The sequence below is a fragment of the Aegilops tauschii genome, chromosome 5 (assembly GCF_002575655.3).
Source record: "Aegilops tauschii subsp. strangulata cultivar AL8/78 chromosome 5, Aet v6.0, whole genome shotgun sequence".
In the NCBI taxonomy this organism is placed as follows: domain Eukaryota; kingdom Viridiplantae; phylum Streptophyta; class Magnoliopsida; order Poales; family Poaceae; genus Aegilops; species Aegilops tauschii.
In genome coordinates, this window is record NC_053039.3 from 579836055 (window position 1) to 579855028 (window position 18974).

Consider the following 18974-nt stretch of genomic DNA (forward strand, 5'->3'; position numbering starts at 1 on the left):
TCTAATGTTATGCACTTTGTCCTTGTGTGCAAAGATGAGGCACCAAAAACTAACACCTCTCACGATCTACCTTTAGTGTTGTCTTCTCTTTTGCAGGAATTCCAAGATGATTTCCCCGATGAGCTACCTCCGGGTCTACCTCCACTACGAGGCATTGAGCACCGAATCGACCTCATCCCCGGAGCACCTCTACCTAACAAGGCTCCCTACCGCGTAAACCGCGAGGAAACTAAGGAGATCCAATGGCAAGTACAACAACTAATCGACAACGGTCAAGTACGTGAAAGCTTGAGCCCTTGTGCCATTCCGGTTATACTTGTTCCAAAGAAAGACGGTACTTATAGAATGGTTTCTGATTGCCGTCCCATCAATGTTATCACCGTTAGATATCGCTATCCTATTCCACGCTTAGATGATATGCTTGATGAGCTTAGCGGAGCCGCCATTTTCTCTAAGATTGATCTTAAGAGTGGCTACTATCAAATGCGCATCCAAGAAGGTGATGAATGGAAAACCGCCTTTAAGACCAAATTTGGCTTATATGAATGGCTAGTTATGCCAATGGGTTTATCCGAAGCACCCGGCACTTTCATGCGAGTCATGCACTTTGTTCTTCGTCCCTATATTGGTGTATTTGTTGTGGTCTATTTTGATGATATTCTTGTCTTTAGCAAATCCCTCAAAGAGCATGTCACCCATCTTAGAACCGTGTTGCAAACCCTTAGGAAAGAGCGCCTTTATGCTAATGTGGAAAAATGCCTTTTTGGTGTTGATAAGCTTGTTTTCTTTGGTTTTGTTGTGTCTTCTAAGGGTGTTCATGTAGATGAATCTAAGATCAATGCTATTAAAACTTGGCCCCAACCAACCAACTTGCAACAAGTGCGTAGTTTTCTTGGTTTAGCCGGTTTCTATCATCGCTTTGTGAAGGATTTTAGCACCATTGCTTCACCTTTGCATGCTTTGAGTAAGAAGAATGCGTCATTTGTTTGGGGACCATCCCAAGATACCACATTTAATGAGCTTAACAATTTGCTTACTCATGCTCCTGTGCTTGCATTACCCAACTTTGACAAACCTTTTGAGATTCATTGTGATGCTAGCGGTAATGGCATAGGAGGCGTGTTAACGCAAGAGAAGCGCCCCATAGCATACTTTAGTGAGAAACTTTCCGGCGCGCAAGTCAATTATCCCATCTATGACAAAGAGCTATATGCTTTAGTGCGAGTTTTGCGTGAATGGGAACATTATCTTCGCCCTCATGAATTTATCATTCATACCGATCATGAAATGCTTAAGTACTTAAAAGGACAAACTAAGTTGAACAAGCGTCATGCAAAATGGAGTGAATTTATAGTCTTTTCCTTATGTCATCAAGTACATGAAGGGTAAGGAAAACGTAGTGGCGGATGCCCTTTCCCGCATATGCACGCTTGTCACTAAACTTGAATTGAATGTTATTGGCTTTGAGCACATAAAAGACTTGTATGTGAATGATCCTACCTTTGCTACTCCCACTAGTAGAAAACAGGGCTTTCGTTCAGGCCAGATAAGCCCATTAGTCTCGGTTTAGTCACGAACCGAGACCCATGGGCCCATTGGTTCCGGTTTGTGAGGCCAGGGGGCCTGCCGGGTCTCATGGGGGCATTGGTCCCGGTTCGTCTGGCCCCTTTGGTCCCGTTGGTGGGACGAACCGGGACCAATGGGCCTCACTCCTGGCCCACCACCATTGGTCCTGGTTGGTGGCTTGAACCGGGACCAAAGGCTGGTCTTTAGTACCGGTTCAAGACATGAACCGGGACCAATGATGTGCCTATATATACCCCCTCGCGTAAGAGCATAGCACACTGCTCTGTTTTTCTGGATGGCGAGGGGAGAGGGCTTTGTGGTGCTCTAGCTCACCTCCTATGCAAACGAGGTGTTCGATGGAATGCCCGAGCCACAGTACTTAAGCTTTCTCCTCTCCAAGCTCGACCTCCAAGCTCCATTTTCCTCAATATTTGTCTAGGTTTAACGGTCCGTCACGTCCCGTCCCCGTCTTCACCGCCGTCGATCGCACACGCCGATCTTGTCGCTGGCACCACCGTGGTGAGCCTCTTGTTCATATCTTCTTTCTGAAAGGAAAACATTCTTACTTGTATGTTTAGATAGATACTTGTATAATTTTCTTACTTTTATTATTCCTTCTTATTATATAGTGTGATTGTTTTGGTACCCGCCCCCGTTGGCCCTCGTCCTGTCTATGATTCAGATGTGGTATATATTATCTTTATAACTATTTGGTTCATTTATGGTTTATGACAATTATGCCGACCAACGTGACATATATTTTATTTATCTAGGAGGTATGTGAACCGGAATTTCCAACCGACCCTATTGTCGAGAGGTTAAATATAGTTGAAGAAGAAAACAATTTCTTGAAGGAAAAAATAAAAAAATTGAGGAGGAGAAGATGATATTGGAGTTGCATGTTGCGGATGTCGTCGATGATCACAAGATCAAGATGGATGCAATGCGCTTGAAGATTAGAAAGATTAGAAAATATGCCATTCATACCGAGGCTTGGTATTATGCCGTTGGATCAATTGTTACCTTGGTTGCGATTATGATCGCATTTGTTTTCGTATTGAAATATTTTACATAGTTTCAATATATGGTTTAATCAATTAGATGCTCTCGAGAGCTATATGTTGTTAGATGAGAACTATGTATGTACTCTGGTTTTAATGTCATGATGAACTTCTATTAATTTGATCACTTAATTATCTATTCATGATGTTCTGTAATGGTTTTTGACACACTTAATTATATATAATGCACGCAGATGAACCGACAATGGATGTACGGTGACAGACACACCTCCGAGTACATTAAGGGCGTGCATAATTTTCTCGAAGTGGCTAAGGCAAACAAGCAGAATGGTTATATGTGTTGTCCATCCCTATATGTGGGAATACGAAGTCTTACTCTGACTCGAAAACCATTCACACCCAGCTGCTTTATAAGGGTTTCATGCCACACTATAATGTTTGGACCAAGCACGGAGAAATAGGGGTTATGATGGAAGACGACGAAGAAGAAGAGGATGATGACAACTATGTGCCCCCTGAATACGGTGACACTACTAGGGAAAACCCTAGCAGTAGCGCGGGACGACACGCTACTGATAAGGCGCTACAGCTAACGTGTAGCAGTAGCGCCTGTCATCCCACGCTACTGCTATACATGGCTAGCAGTAGCGAGCTTTAATGCAGAGCGCTGCTGCTAATATCTGTAGCGCTTTTTAGCAGGAAGCGCTACTGGTAAGGGAGCGCTACTGCTAACTTTATTCCCCTCGCTACTGCTAGTTTTATTAGTTTTTGTTTTTTTTTCTACATATTTGTTTTGTATTTGAATAGGCTTTATACAATAATCTTTAGCATATCATACACATACAAATGTAATCATAGTATATACATACAAATAGTCTCATTAAATCATGTCATCATCATAATCATCATCCAACACAAAGTGGTCTCTCGTCATCATCTCGAAAATAGTGATACAAGTCTCGATTACTTGCAACTACATCGTCATCCATCTAAACAATGATATACGCGAGAAGAGCTATCACTATGAGTGAGGGCGGAACTATGCAGTACATGAGTTCGTATCCCTCTGTCACATTAGCGTGAACCTAAACTAACTACTGGCTGTCGCTCGGAAACCGTAAAGCGGTACACCTGGGCCTGACACTCCGTCCACTCGTCGTATACTCCCGGCATAGCACTTCTTCGCCATCGATGATCTATGCACCTGCATCGTCACATGAGTCGATGATATGCAACATATATAGTTGAGCAACAGAAAGAGACAGACTTGGCAAAAATAGAAGCAACATATCATAAGCATAAATAACAAAGTTCATCGTACCCAAAATGCCCTAACTAGAGTGATCTTCTCTAGTCGAGGAGGACGATTTAATTACATCACAAATAAAGTTTCGTTGTGCATAACTCAAAGTTTTGTAATATAGAAAGTACGGACTAAACGGACACATTGTCATATATCGACAATCACTACATGTTGTGCCATCCTTCCATGTCAGGGAGATAGTCCCCGAGCTTAGTGAAAAGCTTCAGGTCGAGACGCTGAGAGGCTATGCATGTTCGGACGTCTTCCCGCGACATTTGTCCTTCTTCGTAGAACATCCCTATTTTTTCGATGACCTCCTTCATGATGATTTGGGCAAGTTTGCGCTGGATGTGATAGAACTCAGCTCGAAGTCGATGATCCTCGATATCTCTTAAGTCCTTTGCCCATTGAAGAATATGGGCATCGTCGGATCTAGGTGACATGCGAAGGTTCTGGTGATCCCGTCTGTACTCCAGCATGTGGTGTAGGACATAGAATCCGTCATTAAGAGAATCACCCGGTTGCTGGATGCAGCAGAAGTCGGTCTTATGGCTGAAGGCGGGCCTACCTGTCGGTGCACTAAAATAGGGGTTCTATTTTAGTACCCCTTACTAAGTGCACGGGCAGTCGGAGCCGCGCGGCCACGACCACGCTAAGCAGGGCAAGGGAGAGGGCCGGAGCCACAGAAACAATCAGCACAACGCCAAAGACCGAGACCACAGAAAGCAGATGGACGAAGCAGGTTTCCCCGACAAGACCCTTGCCGGGGCAGCCTCAGCAGCCCCGGCGAGACCCTTGTCGGGGCGGCTCGCCCACACCAGCGGAGTGAGCCTCCCTCGAACCCACGGTCTCCAACACCATCAACCACGTTGGGCCAGGGCTCGGGAGGCACCTCCATGGTGGCATGCAGATCTTTGTGAAGACAAAGAATATTTAAGATCAGATGAGGATTAGAAGACGAGGCCCTCGGCAAGATTCATGCCGAGGAAACCCACGAGACCCCCGGCAAGATCCTTGCCGGGGACGACAGCGCGCCACGGCTAGACCCTTGCCGGGCCACCCGGCAAGGCCCTTGCCAAGGGCGTCAGTGGGGCCGCTGCCAGGCCCGCACCAACCAAGTCTCCACCGCCGTTCACATGCAGCTGCCAGCTCAACCAGCCAGACAGGCACCTGCGTGGCAACATGCAGCTTCCAGGCCAACTCAACACACGCCTGCGTGGTGGCATGCAGATCTTCGTGAAGGCTCCACCACCGCACCACCTCAGCTGCTTGTTTGCCTACATGGCGCCGCATGCATCGCTGGCCAGGGCGCGTGTCGAAGCAAGGAGGAGCGGCGACGGACGGGACGGGCCTCGCTCCCGTCCCCGATAAAGCAAGAGGACACCTAAGCTACGCATTAAATGTGTCTTGTCCCATAATAGCTAGCGATAAGCTTAACCAGAATACCCCGATGCCACCTCCTGGTGCCACTGTGGCGCTCCCTTTGCCTATAAGAGGAGACCCAGTGCATCCATGAGAAGGATTCAGACTCTTGGACAAGTTACGCCCCTTGTATCTAGTTCGAGAATCTCAAGAACACAAATATACACATCCAAGCAGGACTAGGGTATTACGCATCTCTGCGGCCCGAACCTGCGTAAACGATCTGTGTGCTTGTACTGACTGTTGATCCTGCTCTCCTCACCACTCAGCGCCCCGCAACCGCAGAAGGGATCCTCGTGATCCCATAGGTGTCGTTTCCCACCGACATCTTTGGCGCGCCAGGTAGGGGGCCAGTGGCACAGTTCTTCATCACCATGGCTCCCAAGAAGAAGACGACCATGGCGATCGGTTCGTCTGGGACCGGACTGCCTCTACCGGTGCGGACCAGTAGCAGGCCAGTCGCGGAGAGAACTCGTGGCGCGGCCCGCGAACATCCACATCGCCCTGGCAGTCCAGGCCTGGTGAGCGGCGTCGTTCGTACGCCGGGCGACGAGCCACGCGTCGCGAGCTCCAGAGACGAAGTTGGCCCCCCGCAAGCGGCGTGGGGCCCTCCAGGGGCGTCGTCGTGCCACCAGATGGCGGCGCGGCGACCTCCAAGACACCAACGCCGGCGCCCACAATGCGCTCTCCTCAGGTCGTGCGCGATGAGCAGCGCCGCCCCGATGGTGACCCTGGGCGCCGCCCTGGGAAGAGTCCCATGCGCCCTTCACATGACGAGGAGGGCCAGCATGCGCGCCGAGGTACTGGCGGAGGTGGCGGACGGCCGCAGGGCCGTGATGGGGCTCCTTCTAACGCGGTTAGATGTTGAAGCGCATTGCGGTCCACGCAGCTTTCGCCGCCGCCCATGCCAGCGGAAGCCCTAGCCCATGCGCAGCTGCTCCTTGTCTTCCCTCCCGCCGCGGAGAAGCTTGACGAATGGAGGGCCACCGTCCGGAGCCTCGTCGGCATCGCTAACAACGACGAGTTGCAGCCGGCGGGGCCCATAGGTCGTCGCTCCGTCGAGCCACCGCACGCCAGGGGTGGACGGGCCGGAGGCGACGCGGCCACGGTGCACTCCCCTCCTCCATACCGGCCATCGCGGGTGTCGGTCCGTCATGACGATGCTCGTGATGATATCTCCATAGCGTCGTCCAACCTACGAACCCACCGCGGCCAATGTCAAGTTCTTCGGGAGCGAGCTCATGAAGACGCTCGAACCACTATCGAGCACCGACGAGATGCGCGCCACCAGTTGGACAGGCGGGCGGGGCCCACTATGGACCACCCAGCGCCGGGAGGCTACGGCGACCTACCCTACGAGGTGGGCTCTCCGGCCTTCACCCGTGAGCTGCGGCAGTTCTAGTGGCCCTCCCACCGCACGTTCAAACCCGACGTGGGCGAGAAGTACAACAGCAAGACCCACCCGTCGGAGTTCCTTAGCATCTACACCATCGTGATGCAAGCTGCAGGGGCTCGCGACGATAAGGTGCTCGCCAACTACTTTCCGTTGGCACTCAAGCCCAATGTTATGTCATGGTTGATGCACTTGCCGGTGGACTCCATTTCTTCTTGGGCGGATCTGTGTCATGAGTTTGTTGGCGCTTTTACCGGAGGCCACCGAGCTCATGGCCAGGCGAGTGATTTGCATATCATCCCCCAGAAGGAAGGAGAAACCTTGCGCAAGTACATCCAAAGGTTCAGCCGAGTGCAATTCAACATCGCCGACGTTCATCCTGCCGCCGTGATTAGTGCATTCCATCAGAATGTGCGCAATCGCAAGATGCATGAGGAGCTGGCGATGAACAAGGTCAAGGATGTGGCCGAGCTTTATGTTCTGGCCAATCGGTGCGCTCGAGCTGAAGAGGGAAGGAAGTACCCCGGCGAAGATGCCGGCGCGGAAACCGACTCCATGGATGACACCGCCATCCCGGCGAAGAAGGGCCGGCACTGTAACAGGAAGCGCAAGGGCAAGACCGTGCTTGCCGTCGAGGGGTCCGACGACACCGGCGCCACCAAGAAGGCCAAGGCGGGCGACCCCGTCAAGGAGGTTGCCGGGTGTGCCGCTTGCCGGGCCTTGGTGGCTGCCGACAAGCCAGGGGTCTCTGATAAGCAGTATTGCAAGATCCACCGAACCAAGGGCCATGACCTCCAGAACTGCCGGCAAGTGGAGCTGCTCGCTGAGAAGCAGAAAGCCGAGTATGAGCGGCGGGACAACGAGAAGGGCCAAGAGGGTGCGGAGGGATCCAGCAAGAAACGTGGCGGCCAAGGAGGCCGCCGCGGCAAAGATAATCAGCAGGAGAGGCCCGCCCGGGGCTGCGACAAGGAGCAGCAAGACGATGATCATGACGAGGACGATGAGTCCGGCGACCACGAGTTCTAGAAAGCCACAGAGTCCATGTGCGTCGATGGTGGCGCCTCGCTGCATACATCCCACCGCTAGCTCAAGTAGTGGGCGCGTGAGATCGCAGCGGTGGAGCCGTCGTTCAACGCACGGATGCCGCTGAAGTGGTCCAGCACGCCTATCATCTTCGACACCGAGGACCACCCTGACCGCACTACTGCGGTCGGGTGCTTGCCATTGTTGGTCTCACCAAAAATCCGCAACCTCAAGGTGACGAAGATGCTAGTTGACGGCGGGGCCAGTCTGAACTTGATCTCGCCTGTCGTGGTCAAGAGGCTGTAGATCCCTGATGGAGACCTCTAGGATACGGGCACATTCCAAGGGGTCAATTCAGGGAGGAGCCAGCCGAAGGGAAAGGTCACGCTGCCTGTGAGGTTCGGGGGCGAGCTGAACTACAGGACGGAGAGGATTGTCTGTGATGTAGCCGAGATCCCCTTGCCCTACAACGGGATCCTCGGCCGCCCGGCACTAGACAAGTTCATGGCGGCTTCTCACTACGCCTACAACACGCTGAAGATACCCGGGCCAATGAACATCATCACCGTCCCCTCCGACAAGAAAGACGCGTTGATTTCCGCCGACCAACTCTATCGGGAAGCAGTTGCAACAGCTGCCGCCAAGGCACCTGCTCCTGCCGACGGAGTCCCGGGAGGAAAAAAGACCGGTGAGACCCCTCGCACCCACTCCGGCAAGCGCACCTCTTCGGGGTGTTGCGCTCCCATTGAGGACGTGCCAGAGAGCTCCACCGGCAAGAGCAAGAAGTCTAGAGCTGCACCACCAGAGACCAAGAAGGTGTCCGTCAAGGAGGATGGCACGGGGGGAGCTTTTACCATAAGCTCCACCCTCGACGGCAAATCGGAAAGCGAGCTCGTCACTTTCCTACGGGCGAATGTCGATGTGTTTGCATGGCAAGCCTCCGACATCCCCGGTGTTCCCAGGGAAGTGATTGAGCACCATCTTGCTGTCTGTCCTCATGCACGGCCCATTAAGCAGAAGGTCAGGAAGCAAGCTCTGGAGAGGCAGGAGTTCATCACGAAGGAGATCACAAAGTTAGAAGCAGCAGGACTGGTGAGAGGAGTGCTCCATCCGACGTGGTTGGCCAATCCGGTAGTGGTGCGCAAGGCGAATGGGAAGTGGAGGCTGTGTATTGATTACACATATATCAATAAGGCTTGTCCCAAGGACCCCTTCCCATTGCTGCGCATCAACCAGATTGTTGACTCCACGGCCGGGTGTATTCTGCTATCGTTCCTCGACGCCTACTCGGGCTACCACCAGATCTTCATGACAAGAGAAGACGAAGAGAAGACAACATTCATCACCCCATGTGGTACGTATTGCTTTTTACGGATGCCTTTCGGGTTGAAGAGTGCTGGCTCGACGTTTGCAAGGGCAGTCCAAATTGGTTTTGAGCCCCAGCTACATAGAAATATGGAAGCATATATGGATGACATAGCGGTCAAAACCAAGGACAGAGCAACCCTTGTACAAGACTTAGAAGAGACGTTTGCCAACCTGCGCAAGATCAACCTCAAGCTGAACCCTGAGAAGTGTGTCTTCGGTGTTCCGTCTGGCAAGCTTCTCGGGTTCTTTGTGTCGCAGCGTGGGATCAAGGCAAACCCAGACAAGATCAAGGCTATCGAGCAGATTGAGGCGCCCAAGCGGATCAAGGATGTGCTTCGGCTCACTGGCTGCATTGCCGCCATGAGCAGATTCATCTCCAAGTCCGCGGAGCGTGCCCTTCCCTTTTTCAAGATCTTGAAGAAGACGGGCCCAATAGAGTGGACCCCGAAGGCCGAGGCAGCGCTGCAGGATTTGAAGAGGTACCTCTCCTCTACCCCAGTGCTGGTTGCTCCCAAACCACAAGAACCGTTGCTGCTGTACCTAGCAGCAACGAATCAGGTGGTTAGCGCCACACTGGTGGCGCAGAGAGAGGTCGACGAAGAGGCAGCGGTAGCGGCAGAATCAACGGATGGCGAGCCAGAACCCTCCCCGGCAGGGCTCGGTCCCAACAAGACTGAGTCCCCGGCAGAGGCTGACGCCAGTGCGACTGGGCTCGCGCGACTAGGTGAGGTGACGCAGAAGAAGAAAATGGTGCAGCACCCAGTTTACTTCGTCAGCTCCCTCTTGCAGGGGGCTAGGTCGAGGTACTCAGGTGTGCAAAAATTTCTCTTCGGCCTCCTTATGGCCTCGAGGAAGTTGCGTCATTACTTCGAAGCGCACGAGATCACCGTGGTCACCCGCCTCCCGTTACAACGGATACTGCATAACCCAGATGCAACGGGGAGGATCGTGGAATGGGCTTTTGAGCTGTCGAGTTTCGGTTTAAAGTTTGAAAGCACCTCGACGATTCAGAGCAGAGTCTTGGCGGAGTTCGTTGCAGAATGAACCTCGACGCCCGACGAAGAGGTACAGGAGACCACTCTCCCCGGCAAGGAAACGAGCCGCAACTGGATCATGTACTTTGATGGGGCTTTTTCACTGCAAGGCGCCGGTGCTGGCGTGCTGCTTGTCGCACCCAACGGAGAGCACCTCAAGTATGTCATCCAAATGCACTTTCCCCAGGAGATGTCAACTAACAACACCGCTGAGTACGAGGGCTTGCTTGCCAGTCTCAGGATCACAGTGGACCTCAGAGTCAAAAAGCTCATCGTCATGGGTGATTCGCAGCTCGTCGTCAGGCAGATCAACAAAGACTATCAAAGCCCATTGATGGAAGCCTACGTGGATGAAGTGAGGAAACTAGAGGAGCGCTTTGACAGTATACAAGCAGAGCATGTCCCTCGGACGAAGAATGACCTCGCCGACTACCTATCAAAGCGTGCCGCCCTCAAGCTACCTGTGGAACCAGGTACTTTTGTGCTTCAGTTAACTCAACCATCCGTCGAACCATCAACCGGGCAGAACAAGCGGAGGAAGCTAGGCCCCGGCAAGTACTTCCCCACCGAGCTCCCCGGAGCCGCTGGCCAAGATGTTGCCGTGGATGCCGATCCTGCCGCGGGGCAACCGACTCCGGCAGGGCCTCAGGCCATGGCTGTAGAGACTGCCGCTCCCGTGGCAGAAGAGATGCCTTTGGTCCTTGCCGTCGAGCTGCAGGCTCCGGCATGGGCGCAGCCCACCGTCCGATTCCTCCAAATAGGAGAGCCTCCTGAGGAGCAGGAAGAGGCAGAGAGAGTAGCCCGCCGGTCTGCTCTGTACCAATTCGTTGACAACGTCTTGTACAGAAAAAGGCCGAATGGGGTGAAATTGAAGTGCATCTCCCGGGAGGAAGGACTAGAGCTGTTGGCAGAGATACATGGACGCATATGTGGCTCCCACATAGGGTCGAGGGCCCTTGCTAGCAAGGCTTTCCGGCAAGGTTTCTTCTGGCCCACTGCCCTCTAGGATGCGACGGCACTAGTAACCAAGTGTGAAGCATGCCAGTTCCATTCGAAGAAGCTTCATCAACCAGCTCAAGCCCTTCAAACCATCCCTCTCTCCTGGCCCTTCTCGGTCTGGGGGCTCGACATATTGGGCCCTTTCCCTCGTGCCGTCGGGGGCTTTGAGTACTTGTACGTTGCAATCAACAAGTTCACAAAGTGGCCAGAGGTGGAAGCGGTGAGGAAGGTGACATCGCAGTCAGCCATGAAGTTCTTCAAAGGGCTAGTTTGCCGTTTTGGTGTACCCAACAGGGTCAGCACCGATAACGGCACACAGTTCACAAGCCACGCCTTCATGCAGTACATTGAGGATCTCGGCAGCAAGGTCTGTTTTGCTTCCGTGCCACACCCACGGAGCAACGGCCAAGCAGAGAGAGTAAATGCTGAAGTTCTGCGAGGCTTAGGAACGAAGACTTTTGACAGGCTGTGCAAGAGTGGAAGGCGCTGGATTGACGAGTTGCCGACGGTTCTTTGGTCGATTAAAACGACGCCAAATCGAGCCACCGGCCAGCCACCCTTTGCCCTGGTCTACGGGACAGAAGCAGTTCTCCCCACGGAACTCATATACGGGTCACCTCGAGTACTCGCTTATGATGAGCTTGAGAAAGAGCGATTGCGGCAAGATGACACAACGTTCCTTGAGGAAGATCGTCTCCGGGCGGCTGTGAGAGTAGCACGGTACCAGCAAGCCTTGTGCCGCTACCATAGCCGCAAGGTTCATGCCCGGAGCCTTGAGGAAGGCGACCTTGCTCTTCGGCACGTTCAGTCGGCCAAGAATTCCAACAAGTTGACGCCGAACTGGGAAGGCCCTTATCGGGTAACACGAGTCACCAGGCCCGGCGCAGTCCGCCTGGAGACCGAAGATGCCATTCCAGTGAGCAAGTCCTGGAACATCGAGCATCTTCGCAAGTTTTACCCACAAGGCGCAGCTGCCGGGCTTCCCGGCAGGCCACCTTTTGTACAAGCCTTGCCGGCAAGGCATGTAACCCTCTGTACAAAGCCAGGTGCAGACCCTGAGCATAAACAAACGAATTGCTGGCGCCCTAAGTTATAGCATGCATGCTAGGTCGAGCCTCTTCCTCAGTTAGGGTTGATAGTGCTTAGCGGCGGCTAACCCCTTGCTTAGAGTTCGAGTGCGCGTCTCTCTGTTCTTTCCTGTCCTCTTTGGTTCGCAGGGCACATGAGCACTTCTGCTGAGCTATTTGGAAGAAAGGGAGCAGACCGGCGTCCCAACCCTGGCAAACCAAAGTTGCCGGGGGCTGCAAATACAAGGATCCAACCGTGGCAAGCCAAGGTTGCCGGGGGCTGTAGATCCAGATAAGTCTTTTATCCTCTGTCGTGCATTTCGGTATGGAACTGGGATATATGAAACCTCGTTTTATTTCTAGGCTACCGTGCTTCCCTTTTCTATACCCAAGGATTATCTCCTGGGTACGGATTTGGTTGTAGTCACGGCAGCAAGGAAATGGAACGAGGAGCCTAAGCTCGCTTCATCCCTGCCTCCGCCAAGGGCGCGAGAATGGTCGAGCAAAGTGGGGGGACGGCAAGGCCTGTTGCCGGGCGAAAAACGTTTACCTTAAATAATAACAAGGATTCGCTCCTTGTCGCGGGTTTCACCCACGAACAAAAAACCCGGCAAACATCCCTTTTTCATTAAAAACATCTCGTACAGGTACAGTTCATATGGAGTGAAAAACATGAGGAAGGGGATTACAAGCTTTAAATTCTACTAATGCCCGCAGGCTTACAAACTAAAAAGAGATAAGATGCCCGTAATCCCTTTCTTGTCCCTCTCCTCAGGAGGCAGGTCAAGGAAGCGAGAAGGGGCAAAAGGGGCGCCTAGGCAAGCTACGAGCAGTAGAAAGCACCAAGAGAACGTCTCGGTTGCTGTCCAAAGGCTGGCTAGTGATGACGGCGCCGGGGGAAGAGCTGGAAGACGAGGCGGCAGGACGTCAATATGCGATGAAGGCGTCGGTGCCCGCGTACTCCGACTTGACGGCCTTGCCGCCCGCCCTCTTCCTCTTCCGCAGCCTCCCAACGCCAGCCGCCCAAGGAGACGACCCCGAGAAGTTCAAGGAGCTGGCCCCTCCCCCGGCAGATTCCGCCAGAGGAGCGGCCAGGTGCAGATGTTGCTGCTGCCGCACCCGCCCAGGCGCGGGCCGCCCGACGCCTAGTCGGAATCGTCCCCGTCATCTGCCCCACTGTCCTCCTCATCACTCTCGCTCGAGGAGGAGTTTTCGTCATCAGAGGAGCTCTCCACGCAGCACCTTACGCGAGTCCCGAAGTGCCCAAAGACCTTGACGGAGAGGAGGCCGCCCTCCATTAACTTAAAATGGAGAGTGAGCCACTCCGTCAGGCTGTGGATGCGGGAAAAGGTCTTCCACCCTCAGCGAAGATACATGACGTGAGGGGTGGTGAACTCGACATAGGCCCATGTACCGCTGTTCCCGCAGCCCCTCATATGCAGCCGCAGTGCCTGCGGCGGGTCCAGCTCCATCTCCCACGCAAATGGGGTCGGGAGACGAAGACGACGGCGCGGCGGCTGGCGCAGCCTGAGGAAGAACTCGCGGGGGTTGTGCCCGACGTGGCCCTCCACCGGGGGAGGTGCCGCTAGTGGAGGCGAGGCCGATGCGCCGCCCCTTCCACCTCTTCCCCGAGCACCGCGACAGCCTCGACCTCGCCCCCTCCCCCTTCCTCTAACGGCTGGCTCTGCCGCCACAAGATCTTGGGGAGGAGCGACGTGTTGTCTAGCCGAGACCCTCGCCGCCACCGATGAAGCGTCGCCGCGCCCCCTCGCCATGGCAGAAGGAAGGAGGGAGCAGGAAAGGAGAGAAGCAGGTGACGAAGGATTGAGAGGCGCCATTCTTCCCGCTCCCCTCTTTATAAAGGGGCGGGGGCGGGGCTCGGCCGCCCCTTTCTGCCAATCCGGCTCATTGAAGTGACAGCGGGCGGGGCTGTCGACCGCCCTCCCCGCCCAATTGAAGGCGCGTGGGAATCGACCCACGCGCGCGCGACTTCCCGTATCCTGGGCGCCTGTCATTCGCTCTGCGTCGTGCATGCATCGAACGTGGCGCAAGAGGCGGGCGTAATGGGACGCGTGGAGCAGCGGTTCCCCAAGTGCGGAGAGTAAATGAGCAGCGGCCCTGCGGTCTCAAAGAGACACGCAGGCCGCCTCTTTACTGTTCACCACCGATGGCGTCAGCATGCTTTGGTCACCCGCCCGCGCAGCCCCCACGTCACGCAATCAACGCGGGCCATGGGGAAGCACAGCGGGCGGAAAGTTACCGCGGTAAAAACCGCCCCGCCTGCCCGCACACTGTTTTTGGGCCTAGCCCAACAACCGCACCGCGCTTATGTGTGGCCCAGGCCCAGGGGCTCCTGTCGGTGCACTAAAATAGGGGTTCTCTTTTAGTACCCCTTACTAAGTGCACGGGCAGTCGGAGCCGCGCGGACACGACCACGCTAAGCAGGGCAAGGGAGAGGGCCGGAGCCACAGAAACAATCAGCGCAACGCCAAAGACCGAGACCACAGAAAGCAGATGGACGAAGCAGGTTTCCCCTGCAAGACCCTTGCCGGGGCAGCCTCAGCAGCCCGGCGAGACCCTTGCCGGGGCGGCTCGCCCACACCAGCGGAGTGAGCCACCTTCGAACCCACGGTCTCCAACACCATCAACCACGTTGGGCCAGGGCTCGGGAGGCACCTCCATGGTGGCATGCAGATCTTTGTGAAGACAAAGAATATTCAAGATTAGATGAGGATTAGAAAACGACGGCCCTTGGCAACATTCCTGCCGAGGAAACCCACGAGTCCCCCGGCAAGATCCTTGCCGGGGACGACAGCGCGCCACGGCTAGACCCTTGCCGGGCCACCCGGCAAGGCCCTTGCCAAGGGCGTCAGCGGGGCCGCTGCCAGGCCCGCACCAACCAAGTCTCCACCACCGTTCACATGCAGCTGCCAGCTCAACCAGCTAGGCAGGCACCTGCGTGGCAACATGCAGCTTCCAGGCCAACTCAACACACGCCTGCGTGGTGCCATGCAGATCTTCGTGAAGGCTCCACCACCGCGCCACCTCAGCTGCTTGCCTGCCTACATGGCGCCGCATGCATCGCTGGCCAGGGCGCATGTCGCAGCGACGAGGAGCGGCGACGGACGGGACGGGCCTCGCTCCCGTCCCCGATAAAGCAAGAGGACACCTAAGCTACGCATTAAATGCGTCTTGTCCCGTAATAGCTAGCGATAAGCTTAACCACAGTACCCCGATGCCACCTCCTGGTGCCACTTTGGCGATCCCTTTGCCTATAAAAGGAAACCCAGGGCATCCATGAGAAGGATTGAGACTCTTGGACAAGTTACGCCCCTTGTAGCTAGTTCGAGAACCTCAAGAACACAGATATACACATCCAAGCAGGACTAGGGTATTACGCATCTCCGCGGCCCGAACCTGGGTAAACGATCCGCGTGCTTGTACTGACTGCTGAACCTGCTCTCCTCACCACTCAGCGCCCCGCAACCGTAGAAGGGATCCTCGTGATCCCATAGGTGTCGTTTCCCACCGACACTACCGTCCCTTGTCTTCTTGTTTTTGACCTCCGCACCTCATGTGCTGTAGTAAAAGATAGCACTATCGAGAACAAACTTGATGTGGGTGTAATCCTGTTTGGTAATGTTCTTCGACGAGTCCAAGTAAAGAGCGTGGGAGTATCAGGGGTAGAGGATGATGAGGACGGCGCGCCCGCCGCTGCGCAGAATAAGTACACCTCAAATTAATGATGCTGCAATGGGGTAAGCTGTTGAAGATCAAGAGGAACCAGACGATGTGCCTGCTATGATCTCCGCCGGGTCATTGTTGATGCAAGGAGACAGTGCGAAAGTCAAAAGGAGAAGCTCAAGTTCTATCGCATGTTAGAGGATCACAAAAAAGGTTTGTACCCCAATTGCGAAGATGGCAACACAAAGCTCGACACCTTACTGGAATTGCTGAAGTGGAAGGCAGAGAATGGTGTGCTTGACAAAGGATTTGAGAAGCTACTGAAAGTATTGAAGAAGAAGCTTCCAAAGGATAACGAATTGCCCGATAGTACGTATGCAGCAAAGAAAGTTGTATGCCCTCTCGGATTGGAGGTGCAGAAGATACATGCATGCCCTAATGACTGCATCCTGTACCGTGGTGCGTACGAGGATTTGAACGCATGCCCGGTATGCGGTGCATTGCGGTATAAGATCAGACGAGATGACCCTGGTGATGTTGACGGCGAGCGCCCCCGGAAGAGGGTTCCTGCCAAGGTGATGTGGTATGCTCCTATAATACCACGGTTGAAATGCCTGTTCAGAAACAAAGAGCATGCCAAGTTGATGTGATGGCACAGAGAGGACCGTAAGGAAGACGGGAAGTTGAGAGCACCCGCTGACGGGTCGCGGTGGAGAAAAATCGAGAGAATGTACTTGGAGGAGTTTGCAGGTGACGCAAGGAACATATGGTTTGGTTTAAGCGCGGATGGCATTAATCCTTTTGGGGAGCAGAGAAGCAATCACAGCACCTGGCCCGTGACTCTATGTATCTATAACCTTCCTCCTTGGTTGTGCATGAAGCGGAAGTTCATTATGATGCCAGGTCTCACCCAAGGCCCTAAATAACCCGGTAACGACATTGATGTGTACCTAAGGCCATTAGTTGAAGAGCTATTACAACTGTGGATTGGAAACGATGTACGTGCGCGGGATCAACACAAATAGGAGGAATTTGACCTGCATGTGTTGCTGTTTGTCACCATCAATGATTGGCCTGCTCTCGGCAACCTTTCAGGACAGACAAACAAGGGATACCATGCATGCACGCACTGTTTAGATGACACCGAAAGTATATACCTGGAAAAATGCAGGAAGAATGTGTACCTGGGGCATCGTCGATTCCTTCCGACCAACCATCAATGTCGAAAGAAAGGCAAGCATTTCAAAGGCGACGCAGATCACCGGAAGAAGCCCGCCATGCATACCGGTGATCACGTACTTGCTATGGTCAATGATTTAAAAGTAATCTTCAGAAAGGGTCCCGGCGGACTATCTGTTCCGAATGACGCTGAGGGACGCGCACCCATGTGGAAGAAGAAATCTATATTTTGGGACCTACCCTACTGGAAAGACATAGAGGTCCGCTCTTCAATCGACGTGATGGACGTGATGAAGAACCTTTGCGTGAACCTGCTAGGCTTCTTGGGCGTGTATGGGAAGACAAAAGATACACCGAAGGCACGGGAGGACTTGCAACGTTTGCACGAAAAAGACGGCATGCCTCCAAAGCAGTATGAAGGTCCTGCCAGCTACGCTCTTACCAAAGAAGAGAAGTAAATCTTCTTTGAATGCCTGCTCAGTATAAAGGTCCCGTCTGGCTACTCGTCGAATATAAAGGGAATAATAAATATGGCAGAGAAAAAGTTCCAGAACCTAAAGTCTCATGACTGCCATGTGATTATGATGCAACTGCTTCCGGTTGCATTGAGGGGGCTTCTATCAGAAAACGTTCGATTAGCCATTCTGAAGCTATGTTCATTCCTCGAAGCAATCTCTCAGAAGGTGATCGATCCCGAAATCCTACCAAGGTTAAGGAGTGATGTGGCGCAATGTCTTGTCAGTTTCGAGCTGGTGTTCCCACCACCCTTCTTCAATATCATGACGCACGTCCTAGTTCATCTAGTCGACGAGATTGTCATTCTGGGCCCTGTATTTCTACACAATATGTTCCCCTTTGAGAGGTTCATGGGAGTCCTAAAGAAATATGTCCGTAACCGCGCTAGGCCAGAAGTAAGCATCTCCATGGGACATCAAACACAGGAGCTCATTGGGTTTTGTGTTGACTTCATTCCTGACCTTAAGAAGTTAGGTCTCCCTCAATCGCGGTATGAGGGGAGACTGCGTGGAAAAGGCACGCTGGGAGGGGACTCAATAATATGTAAGGACGTGCATTCTTGGTCTCAAGCACACTACACGGTTCTACAGAATTCTACCTTGGTGACCCCGTATGTCGATGAACACAAGAACATTCTGCGCTCCAAACACCCGGACCAGTGTGACGACTGGATTACATGTGAACACATCAGGAGTTTTAGCGGTTGGTTCCAAACACGTCTCAGGTGTGACAACACTGTTTCTGATGACCTGTACTCATTGGCGAGGGAACCATCTTCGACTGTAATGACTTACAAAGGGTACGAGATAAATGGGAATACATTTTACACGATCGCCCAAGATCAAAAGAGCACCAACCAAAATAGTGGTGTCCGCTTTGATGCAGCAACCAAGAGGGGAAAGGACACATATTATGGTTACATAGTGGATATATGGGAACTTGACTATGGATATGATATTAAGGTCCCTTTGTTTAAGTGCAAATGGGTCAATCTGTCAGGAGGCAGGGTACAGGTAGACCCACAGTACGGAATGACAAAAGTGGTCTGAACAATCTAGGGTATAAAGACGAGCCATTCGTCCTAGCCAATGATGTGGCACAGGTTTTCTATGTGAAGGACATGTTTACCAAACCGAGAAAAATTAAAGATAAGGAAGCGTATACATCATACGATGAGCCAAAGCGCCACATAGTTCTTTTAGGAAAAAGAGACATCGTGGGATTGGAGGGCAAGACAGACGTGTCTGAAGATTATGAAAAGTTTCATGAAATTCCTCCCTTCAAAGTCAAGGCTGACCCAAGCACACCCTGTTAAACGATGAAGATTGTCCATGGTTACGGCGCAATAAGCAAAGGACACAAGCGAAGAAAAAGTGAAGAATTTCTATCAACAACTAT

The 18974-nt window shown here is 53.2% G+C and overlaps 1 pseudogene; it reads left to right on the forward strand.

The window, feature by feature from the left end:
• Positions 1-10321: 10321 nt before the first annotated feature.
• On the forward strand, positions 10322-18441 carry LOC141023232 (uncharacterized; annotated as a pseudogene).
• Positions 18442-18974: the final 533 nt, after the last annotated feature.